Here is a 10,148-nt window from a genome sequence, read left to right as displayed (position 1 = left end):
AAACTCTGAGCTGTAGTCAGAGCCAAGGGAGCCAAGGAATTTAGACACTAACTCCCATCAATCCTTGCTTGAGAACTGCTGAGGAAGAGGCAAGGACCAATCCAGCCCGTGCACTCTGGAAAGGTAAGGGAGAGGGAGACATACAGGCAGACTCTGAGAGCATCTGCTGCATCTGCAACAGAAAGCCTAAAAGACAGTCTTCAGAGCAGACAGTGCTCTGCTCCAAGATCAGCACTACAGATTATAAGCAGAATGATCTTGGCTAAGCTAGTCTTTCAGTCACAGGCTTTTCATCTGTAAACAGAAATACCACCTTCAGGGCTGTTGGGATAATTAGAACTGTATGAAGCATCAAACATGTGGCTGGCCTATGGTAGACACCAATTGAGAACACTTGTATATAGAGAGCCATTAAATTATTTTTTAAAGTAGTACTTCTCATACTTAAAAATTGATAGGAATCACTTGCAGATCTTGTCATAATGCAGATTCTAGTCCTGCATATCTGGGTGGGGCCCCCAGGTAGCACTGATGTTTCTGGTCCAGGGACCACACTTTGTACAGCAAGATTTCAAACCATTCTAAAATTTCACTTTAGTCACTGGGTACAATAGATCATACAATATTTTCACTGGAAAACATAAGGTATGATCTGTGGGTTTAATTATACCTAAAACAGAAAAATGTTTAATTATAACCATGAGAACTGTTAGCCTTAAATGGAACATAACCAGCTTGTGTTAATCATCACTCATAAACTTAACTGCCTGGGGTTCCCAGGGCAGAGCTATGCAATAGAGGAAGTGCAGAATAAAAAATATATAGGATAGATAAGGATTTCAGCATCATGGGAAACCCAAGAAAATATAAAAAATTATATCATTATTAGAGAATGAGGAAACAGAAGAGAGCCCAAGGGTATATCACTAAGTAATTCATGACATTAATACAAAATTAATGTAATCTGCCTCAGATGTCTCCTATGTACAATACAGTATATAGGGTAGTGGTGTGAAAGACCATACATGATGTTTACAATCTGTTGAAGAAAACAGAAACATACATGAAGATACTAAACAGTGAAAACATGGCCAAATCCTCCTCACTAGTGGGAAAGCTGTGTTAGGCACTGGGAGGCTATTCTGGTCTGGAATACCTAAGAAAAGTACAGCTAGAAACGAGACTTCAGCTATGAACAGATGCTTCTCAAAAGAAGACATTTATGCGGCCAACAAACATCTGAACAAAAAGCTCATCATCACTGGTCATTAGAGAAATGCAAATCAAAACCACAATGAGATACCATCTCACGTCAGTTAGAATGGCAATCATTAAAAAGTCAGGAAACAACAGATGCTGGAGAGGATGTAGAGAAATAAAAAAGCTTTTACACTGTTGGTGAGGGTATAAATTAGTTCAACCATTATGGAGAACAATGTGGCAATTCCTCAAGGATCTAGAAATAGAACACTTGACCCAGCAATCCCATTACTGGGTATATACCCAAAGGATTATAAATAATTCTACTACAAAGATTCATGCACATGTATATTTATTGCAGCACTGTTCACAATAGCAAAGACTTGAAACCAACCCAAATGCCCATCAATGATAGACTGGATAAAGAAAATGTGGCACATATACACCATGGAATACTATGCAGCCATAAAAAAGGATGAGTTCATGTCCTTTGCGGGGACATGGATGAAGCTGGAAACCATAATTCTCAGCAAACTAACATTAAGAACAGAAAACCAAACACCACATGTTCTCACTCATAAGTGGGAGTTGAACAACGAGAACACATGAACACAGGGAGGGGAACTTCACACACTGGGGTCTGTCAGGAGGTGGAGGGCTAAGGGAGGAATGGCATTAGAAATACTTAATGTAGACGACAGGATGATGGATGCAGCAAACCATTATAGCACATGTATACCTATGTAACAAACCTGCACATTCTGCACATGTATCCCAGAACTTAAAGTATAATATATATTTTTTTTTAAATAAAGGAGACTTCAGTTGAGAAACAGCCAAGGTTCAGGTTTGAACACAGTTGGAATGTATAGAAAAAAGGTCAAAACTTTCATGAAATAATTCTATAAGTTGTGTACCTCAAAAGGCATTGTTTAGGAATTTATGCTGCAGGGAACACGGCTGGATCAAGAACAGTGGCCCACAATGTACCTGTTGACCTTTGGCCGAGGCAGTTGGAGATAACCTAACAGGTGACCAATTGCTGTGTCATTACTAAGATTGACTTTGGAGTCATATCTGGGTTCCACACACAGATTCCAGTAAGAACTAGCAGTGTTACTTAGAAATAGGATTCAGGCGCCAGGCGCGGTGGCTCAAGCCTGTAATCTCAGCACTTTGGGAGGCCAAGGCGGGTGGATGACGAGGTCAAGAGATCGAAACCATCCTGGTCAACATGGTGAAGCCCCATCTCTACTAAAAATATTTAAAAATTAGCTGGGCATGGTGGCACATGCCTGTAATCCCAGGAGGCTGAGGCAGGAGAATTGCCTGAACCCAGGAGGCGGAGTATAAACTACACTGGATATCTGCCAGTTTCACCAGCTCCACACTCCACCCTATTTCCTGCCCCACAAAGCTGACTTACATGGGTTACATGACTAGGTTTCCTTCCTTTCTAGTTTCCAGTTGGGTTTGGCCATGGGGAGCACCAGCAGAAGATTGAGAGAGAGGTGGGAGTTAGGTTAGGATGTTTATTCTAACAAGTATAATCATAGTTATCTATTGCTGCTCAACAAAGTATTCTTAATTTAGTGGTATAAAATAACCATTTTATCATGATCAATTCCTCACCCAACTTTTGTGGGACAGAAATTTAGACAGCATAGTGAGGATGACTTGTCTTTGCAATGTTTAGAATCTTATCTGTCACTCAGAATCTGAAGGTGGCTTTACATCTGGGAGCTGAAGTTATTCTAAAGGCACGTGCACTTGAATGTCTATCAGCTGATGCTAGTTATTTACTGTTTGAGATTTCAGCTGAATGGTTGACCAAAACATCTATGGGTAGCCTCTCCATGTAGCCTCCTTACCTTGGTGAATTGGGTGAGTTTGGGCTTACTCATAGCATGGCAGCTGGGTTCCAATAGTGAGTATCCCCGAGAAAAAGGTGGACGCACATGGCATTTTTATGCCCTACCCTTGGAAGTTGCATATGTCACTTCCAACATGTATGATTAGCTCTGATCAGATTGGAGGGGAGGAAACACAGTCCCCATCACTTCATGATAAGAATGTCAAAGCTGCATTTTCAGAAGAGCGTGTGGGATGAGAATGATTTTGCAGTCATCCTTGGAAAATACAATGGGTCACAAGATTGAGATTTGAGGACTAAGTTTGCATACATAAGTATGGCTCAACTGGAAAGGATATGCCTATAAGGGAAGGGACACACTGAAGAATTTATATTAAAATGTCAAGAAAGAAATATGTCACAACCGAGGGCACCTCCAGGGCTTACAATACAAATGAGTGAATGAATGGTTGAATATTGAATGCAAAACAGAATTCCTAAAACACCCCAGCTCTTCCCCTAGTTTCTAAAAAAGAGATTTGAGTATTTTTAAGAAAGTATTAACTTGAGCACATGGTGTATGTGTGGAAGAAGTTCCTCCTTTTTTGTGGAAGAGGACATTGTGAGGACACTGTGGATTTCGGGACCTTTTTAGCCACGAAAGAAAATGCTTGGTGTTTCTCCTTTTGTAATTCCAGTAATCTTGCTGTAGCATGCAAAGCAGTTTTCAGATGGGTAGAAGGCAGAATTTACTTCTTCTGGTGTAATGCCAGAAAGATAGTTACTGCTGTGTCCATAAAGATTTTCAGAGGGTCTTTGACAAATAGAAGGCCAAAACCAAGGTTCCGCAAATGTGTATAGCTCAGTAGGGTTATGGAATTGTAGAAGCAAAGAGGAGGTCTTGAAACCTGTTTATGGTTCAACCCCAGCATTTTGCAGGTGCGGAAGCAGGAGATGAGAGATTAAGTGGCACACCTGAGGCCTGCACTCTCTGGCCTTCCGCCATGTATCGCCTGTTTGAAATTGGTCTCAACCCAAACTCCACTATTCTCAGAGGTGTATTTTAAAATTAAACTTTATTTTTAGATCATTGTAGATTTATATGCAACTGAAATAATACCCAGAAAGAGATCTGACAATTACTAAGAAAGTATTAAGAGATCCCATGTGCATTTCACCGTTTCCCCCAATGACACGTAAGTGGAATCACACAGTATGTAAGCTTTTTAAATTGTTTATTTCACTCAGTTTATTCCTCTAGAGATTTATCCAGGTTGTTGAGTATATCAATGATTTGCTCATTTTATTTCTGGGTATTTCATGTATGATATGCCATTGTGTAACTATTCATCTGTTAAAAAACAACTGGATTGGTTCCAGGTTTGTACTATTACGAATGAAGCTTTTATAAACACTCATGTGCAGGTTCTTGTGTGAACACAGTGTTAATGTGGGATGGCAGTTGCATGTCTTTGTTCTTAAGAAACTGCCAAGCTGTTTCATGTTTGAAGGTGGCTTTATATCTGGAAGCTGGAGTTATCTAACGGCACGTTCACTTGAATGTCATTCATTCAAGTGTCTACCATTTTTTCTTTCTTTCTTTTTTTTCTGAGACAGTGTCTCACTCGGTCACCCAGGCTAGAGGGCAGTGGCGTGATCTTGGTTCACTGCAACCTCCACCTCTCAGGCTCAAGCAATCCTCCCACCTCAGCCTCCCAAGTAGCTGGGATCACAGATGCAAACCACCACACATAACTAATTTTTGTATTTTTCGTAGAGATGGGATTTTGCCACATTTCCCAGGCTCAAACTTTTGAGCTCAAGCAATCCACTAGCCTCAGCCTCTTCAAATGCTGGGGTGACAGGCATGAGCCACTGTGCCCAGTTGCATGTTTAAGAAACTGCCAAACTGAATTCCAGAGTGGCTATATCATTTATATCTTCACCAGTAATGTACAGGTGATTTAGTTTCTCAACATTTCCACCAGCACTTGGTGTTATCACTATTTTTTAATTTTGGCTATTCTAATCGGTGTACAATGCTACCTTTCGTGGTTTTAATTTGAACTTTCTGAATAATTAATGGTGTTGAGCATCTTTTCATGTGCTTATTTGCCATCTGCAGTTCTTCTTTGGTGAAATGTCTCAGTGATATATTTTTACATGTTTAATATGAACAATGTCAATCTCCCCACTCTCTCATCCACATTCTAGGTCTTGTTTGCCAAAGTTCTAGTCGCTGATTTTCACAAAGGGAAACCAAATTGCACACCATGTTCCAGCCCCACTAGCCTTCTGTCAGTGCTCAAGCCTGTCCAATTCTTCGTGGGTTTTGTTTGTTTGTTTGTTTGTTTGTTTGTTTTTTGAGATGGAGTTTCACTCTTGTTGCCCAGGCTAGAGTGTAATGGCGTGATCTCAGCTCACTGCAACCTCTGCCTTCTGGGTTTAAGTGATTCTCCTGCCTTAGCCTCTTGACTAGCTGGGATTACACGCCACCATGCCTGGCTGTTTTTGTTTTTTTTTTTTAATATATATTTTTAGTAGAGATGGGGTTTCTCCATGTTGATCAGGCTGGTCTTGAACTCCCAAACTCAGGTGATCTGCCCACCTCGGCCTCCCAAAGTGCTGGGATTACTGGCATTAGCCACCACGCCTGGACAACTCTTCTTGTTTAACTAGAAAGAACAGTGGCTCTGAGACCAAGCTGCTTGGCTGTTCATGTGGCTGGCCCTTCTGTGCTTTGGGTCTCAGCTTAAAGGCCTGTTCTTAAGTGCTCTCTGGCCTCCCTAACTGTTCCTCTCTCACGGCTCTGTTTCCCTTCCCTCATGTTTAGTCTAGTCTACAATTTTACTCATTTGCTTGCTTGTCACTGCCTTTGCTTACACCATAGTGTGGAAGCTCCGTGAAGCCAGGGAGGGACCTTGTGTCTTTCCTCACTGGAAGCCCTGGCTCCTGGGCCAAGTACCAATTATGTAATAAATTTTCAGATTTGGTGAGTTAATAAGTACATTTCAGGGCTGCTTCATCTAAATTTGGAATTAATGTGGACTTTTCCCCCTTTGAATGTGTTTTCTACTGTTTTCCTTTTAACATTATCTAGTATTGCTACTATCACCCTCCCTGGGTTAAACTAAAACATACGTCATATTTTACCATGTGAAGCACTCTGTAGTAGGAAGGTTCTATTTATATAATGAGTTGGCATTCAGCCATTAAACATATTAGATGAATATTTCACATTTAAAATTTTAAATTTAATAATTTTGTCTCTTTTATTTTCTGTTGCTATAACAGAATACCTGAAAATAGGATGTTTATTTAATATTTGCCATGAAACAAACCTCTTGTTTATTTGATTAATCAAAAAAATAAAATAAGCTGCAGAGGAACAATTTTTTTTTGGCAACAAAGTTTTATTGCAAAATAAGAAATTGATATAAAAACGGGATATAAGAAGCAGGGAGGAGGAGGGGAAGGGGTGGGGTGAAAATGAAGATGTGCTTGCAGAATGTAAAAGACATTGACCCTTCCAGCTGGATGCGGTGGCTCATGCTTGTAATCCCAGCACTCTGGGAGGCTGAGGCAGGCGGGCTGCTTGAGCCCAGGAGTTTGAGACCAGCCTAGCCAACATTGTGAGACTCCACGTCTACAAAACATGTAAAAATTAGCCGGCCATGGTGCCATGAGCCTGTGGTCCCAGCTACTCAAAAGGCTGAGGCAGAAGGATCACTTGAGCAGAGGAAGTGAAGGCTATGGTGAGCCAAGATCACCCCACTGCACTCCAGCCGGGGCAACAGAGCAAGACCCTGTCTCAAAGAAAAAAGAAAAGAAATTGACCCTGAGCATAAAACAAGTCTTGGTGGATCCAGATCATCATATACAAGAAATGAAATTTCCAGGGTGTGGGATGGGCTGAAATTTCCTTTTAGGTACTAAGGTTCACGAAGAGGTTGTCAGAGAGGATTTGGTCAGGCAAGCAGAGACTTGGCGATGCCCTCTACCTAACCAGCTGCCCAACTGTAGAAACTACCAACCCACTGACCAACAGGGACAGGGAACAAGCACCCTCAAGGGGGTCAAGTTCAAGACCCCACATAATAAAAGGTGGTTTCAAGGCCAGGCATACATTATTTCATTCACCCTCACAACATACCGTGAGGTAGGTACAAATGCCAGGATTTCATAGATATAAAACTTGAAGTTAGAGGAAATTAAAGAGTGTGAGACAGCTTCCCTGGTTAGTATGGTGAAGAAGTGGCCCCCCCCTACCGTGTGGTTGATTGCAAACTAACCTTTACTTGCAAGAAAAATGCTTACATCTCCCAAATATCTCTCACAGTAAAAACCTTAAAATCAAAGCTGGTATGTTCTAATCCCCATCCTCCTCCCTACAACAAAACACAAGTGCAGGCCAACATCCTCAGTCGAGCTCCAGGACAAAGCAAACAGAAGTCCTGGGTGTTTCTGACACATACCTATGGCAAGCAAGGGTTCAAGAATACAAAACCCAAAATGGCAGGGGAGGGAAGAGATGGAGTAGGAGGCTGTCAGTGGGAAACAAGAAGTGGAGAATGTCAGTCTGAGTCAGTTCCTCTCTCTTGATCATTAGTTTTTTATGGTGGAGGGTGGACTGCCCCTTCTTGGACTTCAGGAGGCTGGAGTAGGCCCTGCTCCCCACTGGCTCTTTCCAACCTGGGCATCCTTGAGTTCCAAGGCCTCATTCAGCTCTTGGAACATCTCAAAGCGCTCACGTCTATGGAACTGAAGGGTGAAATATTCTCCATCCAGTGGGTTCTTCTTTGGCTGGAGAGAGGAGCTGGTGCTGTTCGGCAGTGCTCGCTTAGTGTTCCCGGGGCAGATCAGGGCAAGGCTCCCCTTTCTTGAGGAAATTCTCTCCCTCTGTGCACCAGTCTCTCCCAGGACAGGCACAAATGCTCACCTCAAAGCTGTTCCGTCCCAGCAGATCACCACTGGAGCCTTCCAGGGTGATGATAGTGAGGATGGGCCTCTGGTTCATGCTGCCCATTTAGGAACTGTTACACATGGGGTTGTAGTGGATGGTGGCACAATCAGAGCTGACTTCAGGCGGCTCATAGGGCACAGCCATACTATGTCAAAAGTGTTTCTGTCATCCAAATACTCCACGTGTAAATTTCCTTCCACTGATAAGATGCTGAGGAGGGGCCAGACCATAACTATCTGAGCAGTGCTCATGGTGGAGGCAGCGCCTCATGACCTCCGTCATGAGCTGCGACTGCTTGTAGATGGCTATAGCGCGGACATGGTTGCCAGGTGTGGGGTGTGGAATCAACCCACAGCTGCACAGGGCAGGTCTTAGCCAGCTGGCAAAACATCTTGTCGAGGGCAGGGGAGCATGTGCAAGTCACCGACTTCGCTGTCCCAGAATGCAAGAAGCCCAGACCTCCGTGGTGGGTTTTCTGCGAAGGGACAGAGGATGACAGAGGCCGGGGGTGGGGGGGGGTGGGTGGCTGGTGCGGGGGCGGCTTGTGTAGGAGCTGTCGGCACCTGGGCCAAGCCGGGAGGAGCCTCTGACACTGTAGGAGCTTCATCTGGAACCCGGTCTTGACTGAAACATTGTGCAGTGTCATCCGGGGACAGCATCAAATCATCCACGGGTTGGAAAAGCGAGGAGGACAGAATGTTGTTTTCAGGAAGTTGTTTCCATAGGTCTGAAAATGTTTCCTGACTGAGAGGGGGCCCGATGCTGAGATCGGACTGTGGCTCCTCCATGGCAGTAACCCCGAAGGCAGTCTGGCTGCCAGTCCTCAGGGAAGCGTGTCACTGTCCTGGAAAGCATGCTCCAAGCCAAGTGTTCTCGGAGCCCAGCAGCTACCTGCCCCCTGGATGGTGGCTCTAGACTTTTTGAATAGCAACAATTTTAAGTCCAAAGAGATATCAAGTTTGTTTTAAGGCTGTGGTAGTTGATACAGCATCTTGCTTCTACCCTCTGCAGTCTTCTCTGTGAACCACAGTGATACTTTTAGAAACCTGTTAGCTAACACAGGAGTTTTCTGTTTTAGTTTTTCATTGGTTCTTTACCTCCTCATTGTTTGTCATGTTTGTGGCCTGCAACAGTAGCATTTAAGATTTAAAAATGAAAGCCAAAAGCAAAAAAACAAAAAAACAAACAAACAAACAAAAAACCCCACAGACAACCAAACAAAAGCCTACTTTTTTCTAAAAGTTTAGGGGAAAATTTTTATTTCCCCACCCATCCACTGAATTGATGGAATTCACACTATTATGGCCATGACCATTTAAAAGAACCCAGGTGGGCCTGCAGCATAGTTTCCATGGCCACGAGTGTTACTTTGGTAGTGCATAGTCTCTATATCAAGTTTGCCTTGGACAAATAAATATCAAGAGGCTTAACTTAGTCATTCTAACAAAAGGCAACATCCCATGTTAATGCCTTCAATTCTGTGTTTTCTTAAAAAAAAAAAAAAAAAAAAAAAAAAAAACTCAATGGTGTCATATGTTCTACAGCTAAAAATTAAAACATTTGCTGATGAGCCATGAAAGCTAATAGACAGTATTAAAAGATTCATTTAAAAAATGCTAACAACCCTCCTACCCATCCAAGTATACCTAACATGCTAGTTAAAAACAAAAACCCTTACCCATCCACTCTCACCTGCATTGAATTAAAGAGAAAAGGAAAAAAAGAAAGAAATCTTACCACCCTAAAAGCAAGAAAATCTCCCAAATGACAAAAATCTTCCTTTGAAGAAAGCTACTCAGACTTCTGGAAACATAAAGAACTATTATAGAGCTTGTTATTTTGAGAAAGTAAACACTTTGTTGCACACATCAACAGTCAGTGTGCTCTGAGACAGAGACTGAGTAATTTATAATGAACAGAAATTTAGCTCACTGTTCTGAAGGCTGGGAAGTCCAAGAGCATGTGGCCAGAATCAGGGAAATGGAAAGGCCTTTGTGCTGCATCATCTCATAATGAAAGGCAGAAGAGAATACATGGGGGAGAGAGTGCATGAGAGGCTGGGCTTGCTTTTATAGTAAGCTGCTCTCGAGATAACTGACCCACTCCTGTGATAACTACATTGATCCATTCATG

The 10,148-nt window shown here is 42.6% G+C and overlaps 1 pseudogene; it reads right to left on the bottom strand.

The window, feature by feature from the left end:
* Positions 1-7,093: 7,093 nt before the first annotated feature.
* Positions 7,094-9,360, bottom strand: LOC101053805 (cellular tumor antigen p53-like; annotated as a pseudogene).
* Between the last annotated feature and the right edge of the window lie 788 nt (positions 9,361-10,148).

The sequence above is a fragment of the Saimiri boliviensis genome, chromosome 3, assembly GCF_048565385.1.
Source record: "Saimiri boliviensis isolate mSaiBol1 chromosome 3, mSaiBol1.pri, whole genome shotgun sequence".
In the NCBI taxonomy this organism is placed as follows: domain Eukaryota; kingdom Metazoa; phylum Chordata; class Mammalia; order Primates; family Cebidae; genus Saimiri; species Saimiri boliviensis.
The sequence above is the reverse complement of the archived record's forward strand: the minus strand, read 5'-3'. Positions and strand labels throughout refer to the sequence as shown.